This window comes from Phocoena sinus, chromosome 1 (assembly GCF_008692025.1).
Source record: "Phocoena sinus isolate mPhoSin1 chromosome 1, mPhoSin1.pri, whole genome shotgun sequence".
Classification (NCBI taxonomy): Eukaryota; Metazoa; Chordata; class Mammalia; order Artiodactyla; family Phocoenidae; genus Phocoena; species Phocoena sinus.
In genome coordinates, this window is record NC_045763.1 from 5,419,828 (window position 1) to 5,438,907 (window position 19,080).

General features: G+C 40.6%; 1 protein-coding gene and 1 pseudogene across 6 annotated transcripts in view; one reads left to right on the forward strand and one right to left on the reverse strand.

Moving 5' to 3' along the window:
- The window catches only part of CAMTA1 (calmodulin binding transcription activator 1), an 897,244-nt gene that overhangs the window by 497,993 nt on the left and 380,171 nt on the right, over nucleotides 1–19,080 (forward strand). The gene's annotated exons all lie outside the window — the stretch shown is intronic.
- LOC116758238 lies at nucleotides 3,359–4,428 on the reverse strand (annotated as a pseudogene).

A 19,080-nucleotide genomic window follows, 5' to 3' on the forward strand; every position in this document is an offset into this window, starting at 1 on the left:
GTCACAAAACCCCTGGCCCATGTCTCCCCCTTTTCATCACCTGTTTTATGAATGTGGCACTCTGTTCCAGGCCAGATTTCCGTGACATGAAAAATACACCAAATACGGGCTGCCACGGTAACCGTCATTAACCAACCACTAGTTTTGCCTTTATAAATTTTTACGCACTGCTACATTATAAATACGCAATGCCGAAAGTAATGAAATATGCACCTCTGATATCTGCAGTTGTAAGATTTGTAGTTGTGCAAGCACATGCTATAAATTGGAAGGAGTTGGGGTACTTCATCTGTTTCCTAGTTAGAGCCCGGGTTGGGCTTCTCCTCTGGGAGTCCCTCATGAGGGTCTTTCCTCTCAACAGGAGCCCCGCAGGTAGCACCTCTCGGATGCTGGGCTGCCCTGGTTGGGACCTTTTTCTTTGTTTGTCGTTCACATGGATTCAATAAACAAAGGTTCAATAACATACGCTGTGTTTCTGAACTGTGCTAGGCTGGAAATCCACAGTTGAATGAGTCTGAAAATTTGCATCATCTGTTTGAGAAGGTGGACAAATTAACAAGTAATGGCAGTGCAGGGATTGAAGCCCAGGGAGAAGGGTACCCAGGTGCTGAGGTGACTAGGGTGACTTTGAACAAACTCTGTCTCATTTTCCTCATCTGTGAGTGGGGTGTATCCTTGTCTCCCCCTCTTGGTGCTGTTGGGGGCATTCTACGAGTTCCTGCACATAAAAGCACTTACTTAGAGCAGTTCCTGGCACAAATTAAACATGAGGTAAATGTTAACTATTACAACCACACTCATTATTACTTGATCTCTTGCTGTCTTATGCCCAAAATTAATAGCTGAGATCATGGCAAGAGCACTTTCTTTCTTGGTTAAAGAGCATGGCCTGGGGCTTCCCTGGTGGCGCAGCGGTTGAGAGACCGCCTGCCGATGCCGGGGACACGGGTTCGTGCCCCGGTCCGGGAAGATCCCACATGCCGCGGAGCGGCTGGGCCCGTGAGCCATGGCCGCTGAGCCTGCGCGTCCCGAGCCTGTGCTCCGCAACGGGAGAGGCCACAGCAGTGAGAGGCCCGCGTACCGCCAAAAAAAAAAAAAAAGAGCATGGCCTTCACTACTGCAAGGTGTGAGTGAAAGAGACATCGTATGTTCTCCAACGTGAAAATATTTTCATTGCCATTGTTTTTTTTTTTAATGCAGCTTGGAAATTTAAAATAATTATAAAGAGAAACAACTTATTTTGCGTATTTCATCTTATACAATTTTCTGTTGAAGAAGTGACCTTATTTTTTTCATTGTCTTTGTTTGGATCTCAAAAGTAATTTATTATAAAAATGCAACCAGTATAAAAACGTATAGATAGTAGAAGTCCCCCGTAAATCCAGTGAACACACACACATTTTCTCACACACTCTAAAAAGGTATCATTTTTAACCAGCAATATACTGTGAACTTTAAATCAACACAGATAAATATATTTTAACAGCTGTACAGTAGTTCCTTGCAGGGACTTAACCTACAACATAACCTAGTTATGTTGTTTCCAGATTTTTTTCTATCCATACTTCAATGATTATCCTTGAACAGGTTTTATGTACTTAGGATAAATTTCTAGAAGTGGTATTATAGGTTAGAGGACTTTCATATTTTTAAGATTGTTATTTTTTTTTTTTTTTCTTTTGCGGTACGCGGGCCTCTCACTGCCGTGGCCTCTCCCGTTGCGGAGCACAGGCTTCGGACGCGCAGGCTCAGTGGCCATGGCTCAGGGGCCCAGCCGCTCCGCGGCATGTGGGATCTTCCCGGACCGGGGCACGAACCCGTGTCCCCCGCATCGGCAGGTGGACTCTCAACCACTGCGCCACCAGGGAAGCCCCGTTATGTATTTTTTTATTAAAGATTTTTTTTTTTTTGGATGTGGACCATTTTTACAGTCTTTATTGAATTTGTTACAACATTGCTTCTGTTTTATGTCTTGGCTTCTTGGCCATGAGGCATGTGGGAATCTCAGCTCCCCGACTAGGGATCAAACACGCACCACCACCACCACCACCCCGCCCCGCATTGGAAGGCAAAGTCTCAACCACTGGACCACCAGGGAGGTCCCATATTGTTATATATTTTTAAACTATAAATTATGCAAACTTTGAAGGAATAATACAGGATAAAGAATTGAGAAGGTAGAAAAGCTATACAGGAAAAACTAAGTCTCCCTTCCCCACATCCCACCCTGCCTCACCCAATCAGCTCCCCAGAGGCCAACATGTTACAATTTCTCGTCCATCCTTCCAGTGATGGACACTTTTTCCTTTCTTTTCTCTCGCGCAAATGTAGCATACTTCATACACATATTGCATCTTGCTTTTTCAATGTAACACTATAACTTGTATTAGATTGGTTTCCATTAGTACGTAAAGAGCTGCCTCATTCTTAGTAAGTAGCATTATTGAGCAGCTACTGTGTGCCTAGCATCGTTCTAGGTGCCAAAGACAGAGTAGCCCTTTCTGATGCACATTCTGGAGAGGAGAGGTGGACAGTAAATGATGAAAAAATGTATATAGTATGTCGGATGGTGGTGTGCATCATTAAGAAAAATAAAGCAGAAAAAAAAGGCATAGGAAGTGGGTGCAATTTTAAATTGGGAGATTAGGAAAGACCCACTGAGAGTGTGATCCACGAGCAAAGAGCTGATGGAGCAAGGGTCCCTGTGGAACTCCAGGGGAGAAGCTTTCCTTTACGACAGCAAGGAAAAGACTTGAGTTGGGAGCTGGTAGTCAACAGAATGAACGTACCACACTTGATTTAATCAACACTCTGCCGATAGATAAATGCTGAATTAAATTACATTCCAAGCAACATCATATGAAGGTGTCTGTTTCCTCACATTCTTACCTAAACATTATACTATTGTACTCTTTTATTCATGTGGTTCTGGCATATACAAGGAGTTATCCCATAGTTTTACTTTGCATTTATCTTATGAAGAAAGTTGAATGTATTTTCTTTTTTATGAACTATGTAGTCACATATTTATAAAATTTTGTATTAGATTGTTGGTCTTTTTCTTATTGGTTAGGAGAAGCTCTTTATATATTACAGAAATTAGCCCTTTTTTCTGTAATATGTATCTTCAATAATTTCTAAGTTTTTATTTGATTAAAAACCTCTGTATTCTACCTGTTCAAAAAACATTTTTTGAGCTTTTCTGTTCGAGTTTATTCTTCATTTAACTTTTAAAACACTACTATAGTTGAATATTAAAACAAACAATAGCAAGTAGTGAGCCCATTATGATTATAGTCCTTCACTCAATCACTACTGCAAATAAAATGCCAGCAGTGAGTGTTATTCACTGGCCCCTTTAGGAGGTCTGACACTGAACACCACCCCGGAGATGATGTTCATCATCCCCATATGCTTCTCCATTGCAATGGCGCCGTCTTTCCTGATTCGGATCAAAGTCCACTTGTTCTACCTGCTCCCTTTCATCAGTCTCTTCTACTTCCTTCCTCTCAGGTAGGAGTTATTCCAGCAAAGAGAGTTTATCACGGGAGAGAAAGCCATTCTCAGGAAAGTTTACCTTAAATTCAATGATTAGGCGACCTTATTCGTATGGTCTATGATAAATTGGCATGACTTCATTTAGCACACACTTGATACCTCCATGCTTGACAATCTGACCTGGATGAGAAGTGATGACTGTGGTTTGGTTGTCAAGAGTAGATATTGGCTTTTGGAAGCCACACAATGCCTCAACCAGCTGTATGTCCATACACATGAAGAGGTGTTCTCCTTGTCGAGTAAAAACAGAATGGTCCTTCTGATCTAAAACGATGATAATATCTCCTGGCTCCAGTCCTGGTTCTTGGTCTCCTTCACCATGGAATGTTATCTTCTGGCCATCTTTCAAGCCTATGTCAACATGAACTTCTAGAATTTTCTTCTCTTGAACTATCTTCCTTCAGTTGCAGCTTTTACATCTATCTCTAGGACTGATCTGCTCTCCATGGCCCTGGCACTCCATGCAGACAGACTGAATCTGCTGAACCATTTCAGGTCCTATTTGATGAATTATTATTTGCATTCCAGTACCTCGGCGATTGGGACAGCACTCTACTGCTCCTTACTTACCACCTCGGTCTTCACATTTGTCACAAGTCACATTGTTTTGCAGAGCTAGTTTTCTCGTTGCACCGTTATATAAATCTTCTAAGGTTACTGTGAGTTGATGCACGACATTTTACCTCTCCTTTCTCTCTGCATCCTGCCTCCTCCTCCGAAACACATATCAAAGATGTCCATGGGGGAGCCCAAACCGACACCTGCTCCACCTTCTTTAATTGCCTGCTCTCCTCCTTTGTCATATAAGTCCCTTTTCTTTGCATCAGAGAGCACTTCCTAAGCTTGAGAAATCTGTTTAAACTTCTCTCCTTCATTTGGATTCAGGGTGGTACTTCAAGGCCAGTTTCCTGTAAACCTTTTTCAGTTCTTCTTGGGTGGCATTGGATTTGACCCCTAAAACATCATAATAAGTGATTTCTTTCACCATTTCCTACAGCTGGTGAGCTGGCCACCAATGCTGGTGTGGGGGAGTGGGAAGGAGCAGGTTGCCGTGCGCAGCTCGGGCAGCCGCTGCTCCTCCACCTTTTCACCGAGTGTTCTGGAAAGTTCCCCCCCAGCAAAACATTTAAGTAGTCCAATTTATTAGTCTTTTCTTTTATGGCTTCCAAAGTGTGTGACATAGTGAAAAAAGCTTTTTTTGTCTTTACTCTAAAATTACAAAAAATTTATTCTAGTACTTTAATTGTTTCATTTTGTTCTTACTTTAAATCTTTCATTGATTTGGAATTTATTAAGGTAGAAGGAATAGAGTCAGTATACAGTTTTTTCTTCCCCACAGAGATACTCAAGTGTCCCCAAACTATTTATTGAATTAATCCACTTTTTAACCCGTTGATGGGCACGTCCCCTCTCTGCCATATACTAAATTCCCAGTTGTATTTGGATCTATTTAGGGATGGTCTGTACTTTTTCAGTGATTTGTGTGTTTACTCATACTGTTACACTCCAAATTATGACACATTTTCATTCTCATAGAGCAAATCCACCTTTATTACTTATCTTTTTCAGAATGTCCTTGGCAGCTCTTACTTATTTACTTTTCTAATGAACTTTAGAATGATTGTCCAGACCTAAAAGCAAGCCCTGGTTGGTATTTTTATTGTAGTTACACCTTTACCCCACCCTGAAACCCCGACAACCACTGATCTGTGCTCCATTGCCATAGTTTTGTCTTTCTCGCAATGTCTTACAAATGGAATTGTACAGTATGGAAGCTTTGAGACTGGCTTCTTTCATTCTGCCTAATGTCTTATGATTCATCCAAGTTGTTCTGTTCGGTAGGGTTCCACTGTGTGGATGAACCACTGTTGTTTTTACCCATTCACTGAATAAACTCATGTTTGTTGATTATGATCAGAGTTGCTACAAACTTTTGTGCATACGTATTTGTGTGAACATAAGTTTTTATTTCTCTGGGGTAAATACCCAGGAGTGAGATTGTTGTGTCATATGGTAGGTGTTTGATTAACCTTATAAGAAACAGATAAACCATTCTTATTGTTTGGGGTTTTATTTTTAAATTTTTATTTATTTTTTAGTTATTCTACTAGATGTGTTTTGGTATTTCATTGTAGTTTTAATTTGTGTTTCTCTACTGGCTAATGGTGTTAACAGCTTTTCATGTGCTTATTTGCCATTCCTATATCCTCTTTAGCAATGCTTCAGTTCAATTTTTTTGCCCATTTTTAATTGCGTTTTTTGAGTCATAAATGCTATTTGACAATTTTTGTTTTACCAGTTTGTACCTTGACGTTTCATTATCCTAAGAGTGCCTTTCACAGAACAAAAGTTTTGAAGTTTCAGTGAAGTCCAGTTCATCATTTTTAAACTGTATCTTACTTTTGGTGTTTTGTCTAGGAAATCTTTGCCTAGCTCCAGGTCACAATTATTTCCCCACTGTGTTCCTTTCTAAAAATTGTATGATTTTATGTATTTAACTTAGATTATGATCCATTTTGAATTAATTTTTATATAAAGGTTTAGGTAAAGTATCCTATTTTTTTTTTTGCATATGGATAACCAATTGTTACAACACCACTTGTTGAAAACTGTCCTTTCTCCATTGAAGTGCCTTTGCACCTTTATCAAAATCAATGAGGGTTTCTTTCTGGACTTTATATTCTGTCCATTGATCCATATGTCTGTTGTTTCATCAATACCACACTGTCTTGATTACTGTAGGTTTATAATGTCTTTAAAGCATGTAGTTTAATTCCTCTAATGTGATTTTTCTTTTTCCATATTGTTTTGTCTATTCTAGTTCTTTGCTTTTGATATAAATTTATGAATCAGCTTGTCTATAGCTACAAAAATTCCTGCTGGATTTTGATTGATACTGCATTAGATTTATACATCCCTTTGCAGAGAATTTAAATCTTTCCTATGTTGAGTCTTCTCATCCATGACTGTGATGTGTATCTCCATTTATTTAGGTCTGCTTTGATTTCTTTCACCAGTATTTTGTAGTTTGCAGCATACAGATCCTGTAAAAATTTGTTAGATTTTTACCTAAGTATTGAGTTGGCCAAAAAGTTCATTTGGGTTTTTCCTTAACATCTTAAGGAAAAACCAGAATAAACTTTTTGGCTAATGCAATATTTCAAAGTTTTGGAACTATTGTAAATTGTATTCAAAAAATTTTTTGGTTTCCAGTTGTTCATTGCTAGTGTATAGGAATACAATTGATTTTTACATATTGACCTTGTACCTGTGACCAGGCTAAGCCCATGTGAGGTTTAAGAGTGTTAATTTTGGGGATATATTTCTTGGGATTTTTTATGTGGACAATCATGTTGTGTGAAAATAGTGACAGTTTTACTCCTTCCTTTCCAATTTATATGACTTTTATTTCTTTTTCTTGCTTTATTGCAAGGGCTAAAAAGCTTCCATATAATGCTATAGGTGTGAGAGTCCTTGTGTAGTTCCCAGTCTTAGAGGGAAAGCTTTCAGGTTTTCACCATTAAGCATGATGTTAATTGTAGGTTTTTATAAATGCCCTTCATCAGGAAGAGGAAGTTCCCTTCTATTTCTATTTTGCTGAGACTTTTTTTTCATGAATGAATGTTGAATTTTTTCAAATGCTATTTCTGCATCAATTGATATTATCATATGGTTTTTCTTTTTTAAACTGTTAATATGGTGGATTACATTGATTTATGGATATTGAACCAGCTTTACATGCCGAGGATAAAATTCATTTGTTTATGGTATATTATCCATTTTATATGTTGCTGAATTTGACTTGCTAATATTCTATTGAGGATTTTTGCATCTATGTCCCTGAGGGATATTGATTTGTAGTTTTCTTTGTGGCACTATCTCTGCCTGGTTTTGGTATCAAGGTGATGCTAGTCTCATAAAATAAGTTGAAGAGTGGTATCTCCTCTTCTCTTTTCAGGAAGAGATCGTGTAGAATCAATATCATTTCATCTTTAAATGTTTGGTAGAATTTGCCAGCAAAACCATCTAGGTCTAGAGAATTCTTTTTCAGAAGGTTTTAAACTACCAATTCAATTTATTTAGTAGTTAGAGAACAATTCAGGTTATCTATTTCTTCTTTTATTCCTGATATAGGTAATTTTTGTCTTCTTTGTCAAGTTTGCAAGAGGTTTATTATTTTTATTTATCTTTAAAAAATCCAGCTTTTGGTTTCATTGATTTTCTCTGTTGTTTTTCTGTTTTCAGTTTCATTTGCAAGTCATGTTTACATTTATTATCTCTCTCGTTTGGCCTACTTTGGTTTAATTTGCTCTGACTTTTCTAGTTTCTTAAGATAGAGGCTTGTATTATTGATTTGAGAACTTTTTTCTACTCTAAGCATTTATTTAATACTATGAATTTCTCTTTAAGTATTGCTTTAGCTTCATCCTACAGATTTTGATATGCTGTATTTTAAACATTTATTTAATTGAAAATATTTTCCAATTCCTATGGAGACTTTCTCTGGATTCACCTATGGATCCACCTGTGGATTATTTAGAACAGTTTTCTTTTTGACTTCCAAGTATTGAAGATGTTTCTGTTATGGTCCTGTTATTGATTTCTGGTTTAAATCCATTGCCATCAGGGAACACGCTTTGTTTTATTTCAATTCTTTTACATTTTAAGGTTTGTTTTATGACCCAACATATGGTCTTTTTTGGTGAATATTCCATGTACATTTAAAAAGAATGTATATTCTGTTGTTGGGTGGAATGCTCTCTAAATATCAATTAGATTCTGTTGGTTGATATGTTATTCAGTTTTTATTAGTGTCCTTGTTGATTTTCTGTCTACTCATTCTGTTTATTAGTTAGAGAATAGTATTGAAGTCTCCATTTGCAGTTGTCGATTGGTCTATTTTCCCCTTCAGTTCTTTCGGGTTTTGCTTCATATATTTTGAAGCTCTCTTGTTAGGTGCATACACATTTGGGGTTATGTCTTCTTGGTGAATTGATCTTTTATCATTATGTAATGTTTCTCTTTATCCCTGATAATTTTCTTTTCTCTGAATCTACTTTTTCTGATAGTAGTATAGTCACTGAAACTTTATTTTGCCTGGTGTTTACATAATATATCTTCTTCCATCCTTTAAATTTTAATCTGCCCATACTGTTATAACTGAGGTGAGTTTTTGTAAACAGTATATAGGTGGGTCATATTTTTTATTATCTGTTCTGAAAATCTCTTGTCTTTTAATTTGTGCATTTAAACAATTTATATTTAATATACTTATTGGTGTGCTTTATTATTTGTTTATTTCTTATGTTTTTGTCCTTTTGTTTTCCCTTTCCTGCCTTCTTTTGTGTTATTTGAAATTTTTTCGTGTTCTATTTTATCTATTGTGTTTTTTGACTGTACTCTTTGTATAGTTTTTTTAGTGGTTGCTGTATGGATTACAGTATAATTCTTAGAATCAATCTACTTATAATCAATATTTTACCATTTCAGATAGACTATAGAAGTCCTGCCACCATATAGGTCCTTTTTCTCCTCTATTTATATTTTGTTTTATGTTAAATATATTACAACTATATACATTGAAAACCCCTCTAGAAAGTGTTATGATTTTTGCTTTCAACCATCAAAAGATTTTTAAAGAACTCGAGAGGAAAATAGTCTTTTATATTTACCCAGATGTTTACCATTTCTGTTGCTCTTCCTTCAATACTGTTGTTGCAATTTTCCTTCTGTTATGTAATTTCCATTCTCTCTGAAGAACTTCTTTTAGCAGTTTTTTAAAGCAGGTCTGCTGGCAACTAATTGTCTTAGTTTTTCTTCATCCGATATTGGATTTATTTCTCCTTCATTCCTGAAGGGTATTTTTTTTGCTATATGTAGAATCTTGGGTTGAGTTTTCTCTTTCACTGCCTAAAAAATGTTAGTTCACTTCTTTTTGGCCTCCATGATTGCTGACAAGAAATCTGGAGTCATTCAAATTTCTGTTTCCCATAACAGGGGTCAGCAGCATTTTTCTGTGTAGGGCCAAATATTAAATATTTTTGGCTTTGCAGGCCATATGGCTTTGTCACAGCTACTTAACTCTGCCATTGTGACACTAAAGCAGTTATACACAATACATAAAGGGATAGTTATAGTTATGTTTCAATAAAACTTTATTTACCAAAACAGACAGTGAGATTTGGTGCATGGGCCATAGTTTGCTGACCCCTGCCTATAAGTAATGTGTCACTTTTTCTCTGGCCACTTTCAAGAATTTTTTTCTTTGTCTTTAGTTTCCAACAGTTTGATTATGATGTGTCTTATTATAGATTTCTTGGATTTATCCTGTTTGTAGTTCATTCAACTTCTCAAATCTGTGAGTTTATATCTTTTGCCAAATCTGGGAAGTTTTCAACCATTATTTACTGATATACACACACACACACACACACACACACACACACACACCACAGTCTTTCTCATCTCCTTCCAAAACTCTAACACAAAAGGTAAACCAATAGTCCTACAGTTCCCTGAGGTTCTGTTTTTTTTTTTTAATCTTTTTCCTCTCTGTCATTCAGATGAGATAATTCCAATTGTTCTGTCTTTAAGGTCACTTAACTCTTTTTTTTCTGAGATGTCCATTTTGCTATTTAACCACCCAATGAGTTTTCTATTTGGGTTTATGTTACTTTTCCGTTCTAAAATTCCCATTTATTTCTTCTTTATATTCTCTACTTATTTTCTGGTACTTTCTGTGCTTCTGTTTATTTTAAGAGTGTTTACTCTTACTTCTTGGAATAACTTTATAAACTGTCTTTGTCAGGTAACTTCATCATCTACGTATCTTTTCCCATGAAAGTTGAGATTTTTCTAGTTCTTATTATACCAGTCAATTTGGGGTTATATTCTGTACATTTCAACTATTATGGTATGAGTCTCCGGGTCTTGTTTATATCCCAAGGGAAATGTTGGATACTTTTGCTTTAGCAGACAATCAACATAGTTGGGTTCAAGCTATAAGTTCCAACCACATTTTGTGAGTTGTGATTTCAACGTTAGTTGTTTCAAAGACTTTGTTTCCTACCAAGAGCTGTCCTGTGTGCGGACTGCCCAGTGGCCAGTCTGGGACAGTCTACCTCAAAGTCTTTGGCATACTATTTAGGATCAGATCCATGTGTACACAGCTTGAGGGTGAGTCTAGGAATTCATGAACAACCTAATGGGATTCTCCCTCTCCACCATCGCCCTGGGCTTCACCTTTTCAGTCCTCTGGCCAGAAATCTAGGACTTTACTAACTTTGCTCTGTTGGGCAGATCTGATGACTGTCTACCTCAAAGGCTACAGCCATAGGTCAGAGAGACACAGAGAGAGAGAGAGAGAGAGGGAGAGAGAAAAGCACCAGGGGTACACCCTCTTGGGCCCACAAATATTCCTAGTGGTGATGAAGTTTCCTTCCCCTCATGGTTTTAGGCACCTGTGGGCCCTGCTGTTTCTACCATCACCACCACAGGATTGCCAGGGGCCTGGGGTATAGGGAACAGAAAAAAGAAGAGTGGGGCATTTCCTTTACTCTCCCTAAGTATCAGAAGCCCCCTTTGCTTCCTTCTTGAGCTACAACTAGATAGGCTCTCCTGGGCTCTCTCTTTCCACATGCTAGTGCCCCATTCTTAGTTTCAGGCTGTCTTGAGTTCAAGCTCAAAGATGAGGAAAGATGGTGGTTCATAGCTGCTTCTGTAGCACTTCTAATTCTGGTTCTTCTTCCCCAGTCTGTCTGCTACTATTTCCTTTTCAGAGTCCTCGAATTGCTGTCCAGCATCGCTTTGGGTTTTATAGCTTCTTTGTGTGGTCACTTCATCATGCCCAGAGCCAGAACTAATTCCATTCATTTTTGCTCATTTTCCAGATGCCATCCTTTCTGTCCCTTATTGTCTTTTCAGCAGGTTTGCTCTCGTTCGGTCTGTTTCCAGTATGACTTCAATGTCTCTAATGGCTTTATTTTGTTTTTCTACTTCTTTCCTGAGCTCTGTCTACTCTTGTTTTACTCCCCTTGGATGCCATGCTGTACCTTTCCTGAGATTGTGCATCTCTGCTTTGAGGTTTTATTTTAAAGAGACATTTGTTTTATTAATATTTTTGAGTTCATGGTAATGTTTTTCAGCAATTTTTAGTGGCTCCATGACATTTTTCTGGTGGGTATTCTAAATACATTTATTTCTATTTGGCTTCTACTTTTTTCTGTATTGTTATACTCATTTGATTTTGGTTCCTCTCGTTGTTCCTGATTTTTCTTTGAAGGAATTTCCTAAAGGGGTCAGTCCAAGGCAGTGTTTCTGGTTAGCAGGAATTTCCTCCGAATCACAGTCAAGGTCCTTATCACAGGGAGTTGAATGTTTCCATGAACCTTTACTTCTCCCCAGCCAATAGAAATAAGAAGCTTCAGGGATGCTATCAATTCAATGTCTTCTATCCTCTTCTCTGACCTTCTCCCACATCCAGTTCTCTAGACCAGCCTTGAATCCTGGCAGTTCTCTGATGCCAGTCTGTTATCCTGTTTCCTTTGTCCCAAACATAAGTGGATTGGTTTCGCACCTCAGGGCATATGCTCTCTGTTGTGATGAATTAAACTCTGCAGGCTTTTCCTGATCTGCAGTTGAAGACATACTCTTTAAGCATCTTTCCCTAACCCTGTTGGATCTTCTTGCATTGGGCAGCCCTTCTTCAGACATTATTATAGGAGAGTGGAGATATTTTCTAGATACCAAGCTTAGAGTTTGAACTGAAGGGGATAATATCATATTTACTCCATATTCTTATAACCAGAGTTTGGATAGGCTCATTTTGATACACATTATCAAATTGCCCTCAAGAATCTTAGATGTCCTTACAATTTTTTAAAATAAATTTAACCTGATGTGCTAGGGAAGAAGTATGTGGGGAGACAGTAAATATGAAAAAACAGGAAGACGGGCTGGGAAGGTGAGCTGCTTAGCTGTAGCTATCCTTCATTCTCGGGTAGGCAGTTAGGAAGCAGGGCAGGGAATCATATGAGGGCAGAGAGAGCTGTTGGAGACAACAAATGACCACTTAATTAAAGTGTTCCATGCTCTGAAGGCAATTTTTTTTGTCAGGAATATGAACTCCCACTCAGGGCAGGCTGGGCAATGAACCCAAATATTCCCGAGAGGGGATTATTTGCAAGGACAAGAAGCTTGTTCTCTTGGGAGGGATCCATTCCCAGGGATGCACAGCATAGATCCTGGCATCTGCCTTCTCGTTGCTTGTGTCCCTTGGTGCTGTTCTCTAGTTGGGACCCCCACGAATCTGTTTCTCTCCACGTGTATGGCAGCTCTTCCTGTACTAGAAGCCAGAGTGCTTCAACAGAAGGCTTTCTCAGCAACAGCTCCTTGTGTGCCAGCTCTGGAGAGGATGGCCGACCCTGGTGCTCCCTGGACGGAACCCTATCTGGGTCAAAGACTACAGCTCCCAGGACCAGACAGGGACCCGGGGGACTGGTCTGTGCGCAGGGGTAGTGTGTATCCGCGGCGCTGTCCATGGTCCTCAACCAAAATTTCCAGATAAGGCATTGTTGTTTCTTTTAATCATGCTACCCAGGTGTCTTTTAGACATTTGCTCCCAATAAAATTCTTAACGAAATGAATGAACAGGCTGTGAGTGAAGTGAAAAAGGGAAGAGTGAGAAAGAAAGAGAGTTGTGCTTTTAAATTATCATAGAGCAAATGGAATCCAGACTTAGGTTTCACAATTTAGGTAGCTGATACGGTGTGCTATTGACAAACCTTTCACATTTCTAACGGTTACATATTTCTCCCTCTGGGATATAACTAATTCTACCCCACTCCCAATTCTACACTTATGGGGCTGAGGTCCAGGCGCACTCCCAGAAAGCCTAAAGTACTTTTCTGTACCTCTGAGATCTGACCCACAGGGAACCTAGCCCTCCTTCCAAGTCCCAGAGAGCATCCCCAAGTTTTAATCATCCTGGGACTCTCTCTAGCTGAAGGGCAGACACGACCTTGAGACATCTATAAGAGGAATGAGTAGATTCAGAGAAAGAGAGGCCAAGGGCGAGGATGTTGAAGAGGTTTTGGACCTGACACCAGTGATGACACCAGTGATGGGTGTCATTGAGCACAAAGAGGGAATAAGAAGATGCTCGAAGGTTCAGTGTCATTGCTCCCTCTCCTGGAAAGCAATCAGTAGCTGCTGACTTACAGGGCAGCACTGGGGCCAAGGTTCATGTTAAATCTACCCACACACCCTAGGACTCCAAGCTGCCCAAGTTGGGGACCTTCAGGACTTGGTGCTGCAGACAGTTTATCTCTGTTGTCAGCTCAGGATTTTTGTCTGGGTATGAATGATTAAATGAGATAATACCTGTGAAGTATTTAGCCTAAGGTCTAACACACAGAAAGTACTCAATACGTGGTGTCTATTATTGTTACTTTGGTTATTATTACTTACACCTTTTATAGAGCCCCTTGTGGCTTTACTATTACTTCTAAATATTAACAACATTTCTGTTCATTCATTCAGTCACAGACCTTTTTATGCCAGGCATTCTACTAGGCTGGTGGATACACAACTGAAAGGCATGGCCCCTTGTTCTCCAAGAGTTCACCATTGGAGAGGAGGTGGGCAGATAACTGACAGACACCCTGTAACAGAGCAGCTGCAGTGAGGATGAGAGTGTGTGCTAGGAGAGCACAGGGGAAAGCTGCTGTCAGGCCTCCTGGGGGAATCAGGGAAAGTCTCAGAGGATGTGGCCTCTCAGATGAGAGCCAAGGAAAAGTAAGGGTAACCCCCAAATAACTGAGGAGCATCAGCTTGTGAAAGAGCTGGGAGGAGGGAAAGAGAATCAGTTGCTCACTGCCTGCTGTGTGGGGCCCCAACTCTGGCAGATTCCATGCTGTCACTGGAGGTGAGAAAGGTGGTAGAGAAACAAATGTTCAAGATGTGACCCTGTTCCTGGAACTGGTCATGCATCCTTCTGTGGGGAGCATGGCCCCCTTCTCCCTCCTGGGGACCGGTCCTGTGGGAAGGGAAGAACCCCTTTGTCTGGGGGCACAGGGAAGAAAGGCTTGTGATTGGGAAAAGATAACAACGGGCCTGTGAGAGGAGAAAGGGGGCCAAGGTGGGTTCCGAGGAGGTGTTTGACCCATGAAAGCTGACCTCAGCGTGGCCGCTCACTCTGCTTTCCCAACCTCTGAGCCTGAGCCTAGAGCCTCGGGGGTGCTGAGCGTAGCTGTTGGCTGTACCTGTTGAAAGAGTGAATAACCTCAGATTGGTCTCTGTGACCTTAAGGAAGTTACTTAACCTCTCTGTAGCAGCCTATACTCCTCTGCAAGATGGAATGACAGTATCACTGAGGGTTAAATGAATGAATACACGTAAGCACGTAACGTGGTGCCTGACGCACAGGAAACCGCTTACAGCTTTGCTCACGTTGCTAGCTCAGAGACTGCCCAATCAAAGGTGTTTGAAAATGAGCTGGAAACAACGCTTTGCCAGTGTGTCTTCCTCATGCTTGGATGCTTTCGAACGCAGGAGGTGGAGGAGATGGCAACGGCTGGAAGCAGTTGAGCCAAATGACACTTATAGGGCAGATGTCATATCTGAGCCCATGCTCTTGGTTAGTGGCTGGCCGGCTGGGTGCCTCTCCTGGGTGGTTGACCGATGTGTCCTGAATGGAGCACAACATTGGACAACTGAACAGGGAGGCAAAGGGTTTCATGACACTTTGGGGAGTATTTATGAGAGATGCTTATTTTGCTCATAGAAGAATATATTGTAACCAGAACTAAGTATCACTGATTTGTCTCTGTCCCTGCCTGCTTTGGGCACATTTCTTGATCCTCTTCAAGCCCTGGGGAGAGGCCAGAGCTTTGCTTATAGGGGCCCCTCCTACCACTAAAGCCCTACTGGCTAGGGAGTCACATGCCTGTCACGCGGTAGGAGGAAGCCCTGGGGAAAGTGGGCAGGTGTGGAGCTAGTATGGTTGAAAGGAAGAAGAAAAAGACCTTCTGCAAAGTCAGTGTCAGAGCCCAGTGCTCCCAGGCTATGCCAGGGAGTGCCTCCCTGCTCAGAATTTACTGCTGCTCAAAGAACAGGCTGGGTTCCTCCCAATGAAGCAGAAATTGCACTGCATCATCACAGGGAAGCACAATTCTGTACCAGTGGCACACGTAGTTTCCCGGCTTCCCCGTGTTGAGTGGGTCAGTCAAGGCTTCACTGGGGGATATGAACTCAGTCAGTGACAACTGGGCTGGGAGCCTCTCCTGGGGGGTGGTCAGTATATCCTGAATGAAACACAACATTGAGCAGACTTAATGGAGAGGGGGAGGTTAGTGAGTTTTGCTACCATTTTGGGGGTATATTTATGAGAGACACTTACCTTGGTTAAAGAAAAATGTAGTGTGACCAGAGATAAGTATTATTGATTTTTCTCCTCCATTTTGGTATTAAATGAATCACAGCTACTACAAGCTCTGACTGTATTAATGGGGTTTCCTTCGAGGACTACTCAGCCGAGGGAGCCAGCAAATTGGAATTCCATGGGAGAGGATTATTGGATGTGACAAATAGCAGAGGAGTGTTTTTCCTGAGCTCTTTTGGGGGATTGCATAAAATGTAAAAAAGGAGAACCCTTCTCTTCTGCAGCCAAGATTTTTCTTATTGTTATTCAATGGCCTCACCGACTACCAATGAAAGCCAGCCCTCGGGTGCTTTACCTGCTTGAGCCTTATTTCCTGCTCCATCCCTAAGTCCTGGTACAGTGCCTGGCACACGCAGGTGTCTCAGAATGTATTTGTTGGATGGATGGATGGTTGGATGAATGAGTAGTGACTGGTGAAGAAGCATTTGGTAGGGAAAACTAGGAAAAGATGAAAGCAGCATGAAGTCATGTGTGCTGGATGGGTAGAAATGGACAGTTGAAGGGCCCCAAAGGCCTTATTGAATTGCAAGGAATTTTGATTCATTAAATTAAAGAATATTTGGGGGTCATCTTCTTATACCAAGTACACTTCCTGTCCTCACGGAATCTACATTTTAGTGGGGAAGGTAGACATTGAACAGTTACACAGTTAATTACTTAAGTGCAATTGTGGTGGGCACTTCAAAAGTGAATATGAAAACCTGAGGACCTAATGTGGTACAGGGATGATAGAAGATTTATCTGAAGAAGTGACATTAACATGAAGATCTGAAGGAAAGATGAGTATTAGATAGTATAGAGGGAAAATATAATGGGAATACACATGCATTTGTTCATTCATTCATTCAGCAAGTATTTATTGAGCACCCATTATGTTCCAGGCATGTTCCAAGTGCTGGGGAGATTCAGCAGTAAGCAAAATAAGGCCCTTGCCCTCAGTCGTCTTAAAACAAAGTATAAAGTTTTGTGCATCTTTTGCTAGATTTATTCTCAGAGAGTTGATATTTTTGATGATACACTAAATCTTATCTTTCAAAATTTTTGTTTTGTATTTTATAGTTGCTAATATAGAGAAATGCAATTCATTTCTGTATGTTGCCTTTGTATGCAGTACCCTTGCTAAATTCTTTTTTTCAATCTAATAGCTAATCTGAATCTTTTGTATTTCTGCATATATAATCATGTAATCTGCAAATAATGAATGTTTTATTTCTTCCTTTATGACCTTTATACCTTTGATTTCTTTTTCTTGACTTATTACGATGGCTAGGACCTCCAGTACAATATCAAATAGAAATGGTGATTGTGGGCATCTATGTCTTGCTCCTGATATCAGAAGGACAGCTTCCAGTAAGTCATCCTTAATTATGGTATTTGCTCTAAGGTTTCAGAATGCACTTTTTGTTTTAATCAGAGTGAGGGAATTGTCTTCTATTCCCAGTTTGCTCAGTGTTTGATTGTTCATTGTAAATGAATATTGTTGTCAGTTCCATGTGGATGAAAACTTTTTCTGATCTTTCCGAGTTGAGATAGAATAGAACACAGTCATCAAATCAATCACCCTATGACACGTATCTGGGGCTGTTATAAAATCTGCTCGAGGAAAGACACCTGCATGTTGGCTGTGGATTGGTGAGACTGCCGCTCAGAGTTTGCAGTAGTCAACAGTCATCCTTCAGCATCCATCTGTTTTCTGAAGGATCTACACCAGTGTATTAAGTGATGACATAATGGGGACCACCACCCTTGCTTCCTTTAGATCTCTCAAGATGACACTCATCTCTGCCATTCCCCTGGGATGTGACATTGCTGTTGGTTTTCTGTCTTAATCAGCATGGGGAGGGGAGTAATTTCAGAGATTTCTGTTTGGTCTTCCCTCATTGTACCTCAGAGACTAAGGACCCAATGTGGGCTGTGCCAATTGCCAAGTAGGTTAATCCCATACATTTGAGGATGGGGGAAATGATCATCCAATGGATCCACAGATCCAGTGGACCGACTGTAAGTGAGCTTTGGGAAGGATTCCATTTATTACCAGGCCTCCATTCTAACAGGAGGATGACGATGACACTCAAATCACTCTGAGCCTCAAGTCATCCCTGTGTCTAACAGTCCTTAAAATTTCTGGGTATACACAGTGTGTGCACAGATACCCAAATAAATGCCAGTAGGAAGGACCTGAGGAATCATCCCAGTGTATATACTTGCTGTGGAATTGTAGGGTCCTTTCTCTTGGGCACCTGGCCATCTCTTCTTCCAGGGAGTTCCCGGTATAAAAATTTGCTCAGGTCCAGAAATTAGGTAAGGGGTTATGACTTTATATTGGGGTAATTGCCCTGCCCTCAGCCTCCCAGGCATTCATCCTTGATTTCCTCTGCTGAGCAAGCTTATCGGCTGCCCCTCTTTCTTGCCCTGTGTTCTAGCGATCTTCTCTGTAACTCTCTGCAGTCTTTGGCTGCCACTCTGACCTTGAGGCTTGTTTCAATAATTGTGACCCCTGTTTCTGGTGGCTAAGCACTGTCACCTCTACTGCTTTGGCATCCTGTCATCCCATTGCTATCAGCAAGCCAAGTTCTCTAACAGCCTCTCCTTCTGACAGCCCTCCAGTCCTGGCTACAAAGGAGCCATGGTCACTGCTGAACTTTGTGCTGATGCTGGCCCCCTCTCACTGGCACCTTCCTTGTGACCTTGGAGAACACTGTGTCCTGTGGTTCTTCCCACAAGAACCTCATCAGCAGGTGTTCTGGCCATGGGTGGTATATCTGCTTCTTGTGGCCCTTTCATCCTTTCCTCTGCCATCGGCCATGACAATCCTGGCATTTAAACTTCCCTTTTTGAATATTTTTAGGAACCATCCCAGTAGAGAGTTTACACCATCTCCTCAGGTCCTTGTCAGAGTATAAGATCTCAGCAGAGAGCCCCTCTGCTCTGTGATGTGTTCACTATTCAACTTGAAGATGAGGCCCCCTTGACCAAGCACCCTCAGAATCCATCCACCAAGTCTTTTCTCCTTCCTGCTGGTGCTTGTTGACTGGGACTTGCAGTTCCTTTGGGGTGCAGTCTCTCCTTTCTTATCAGGCCAG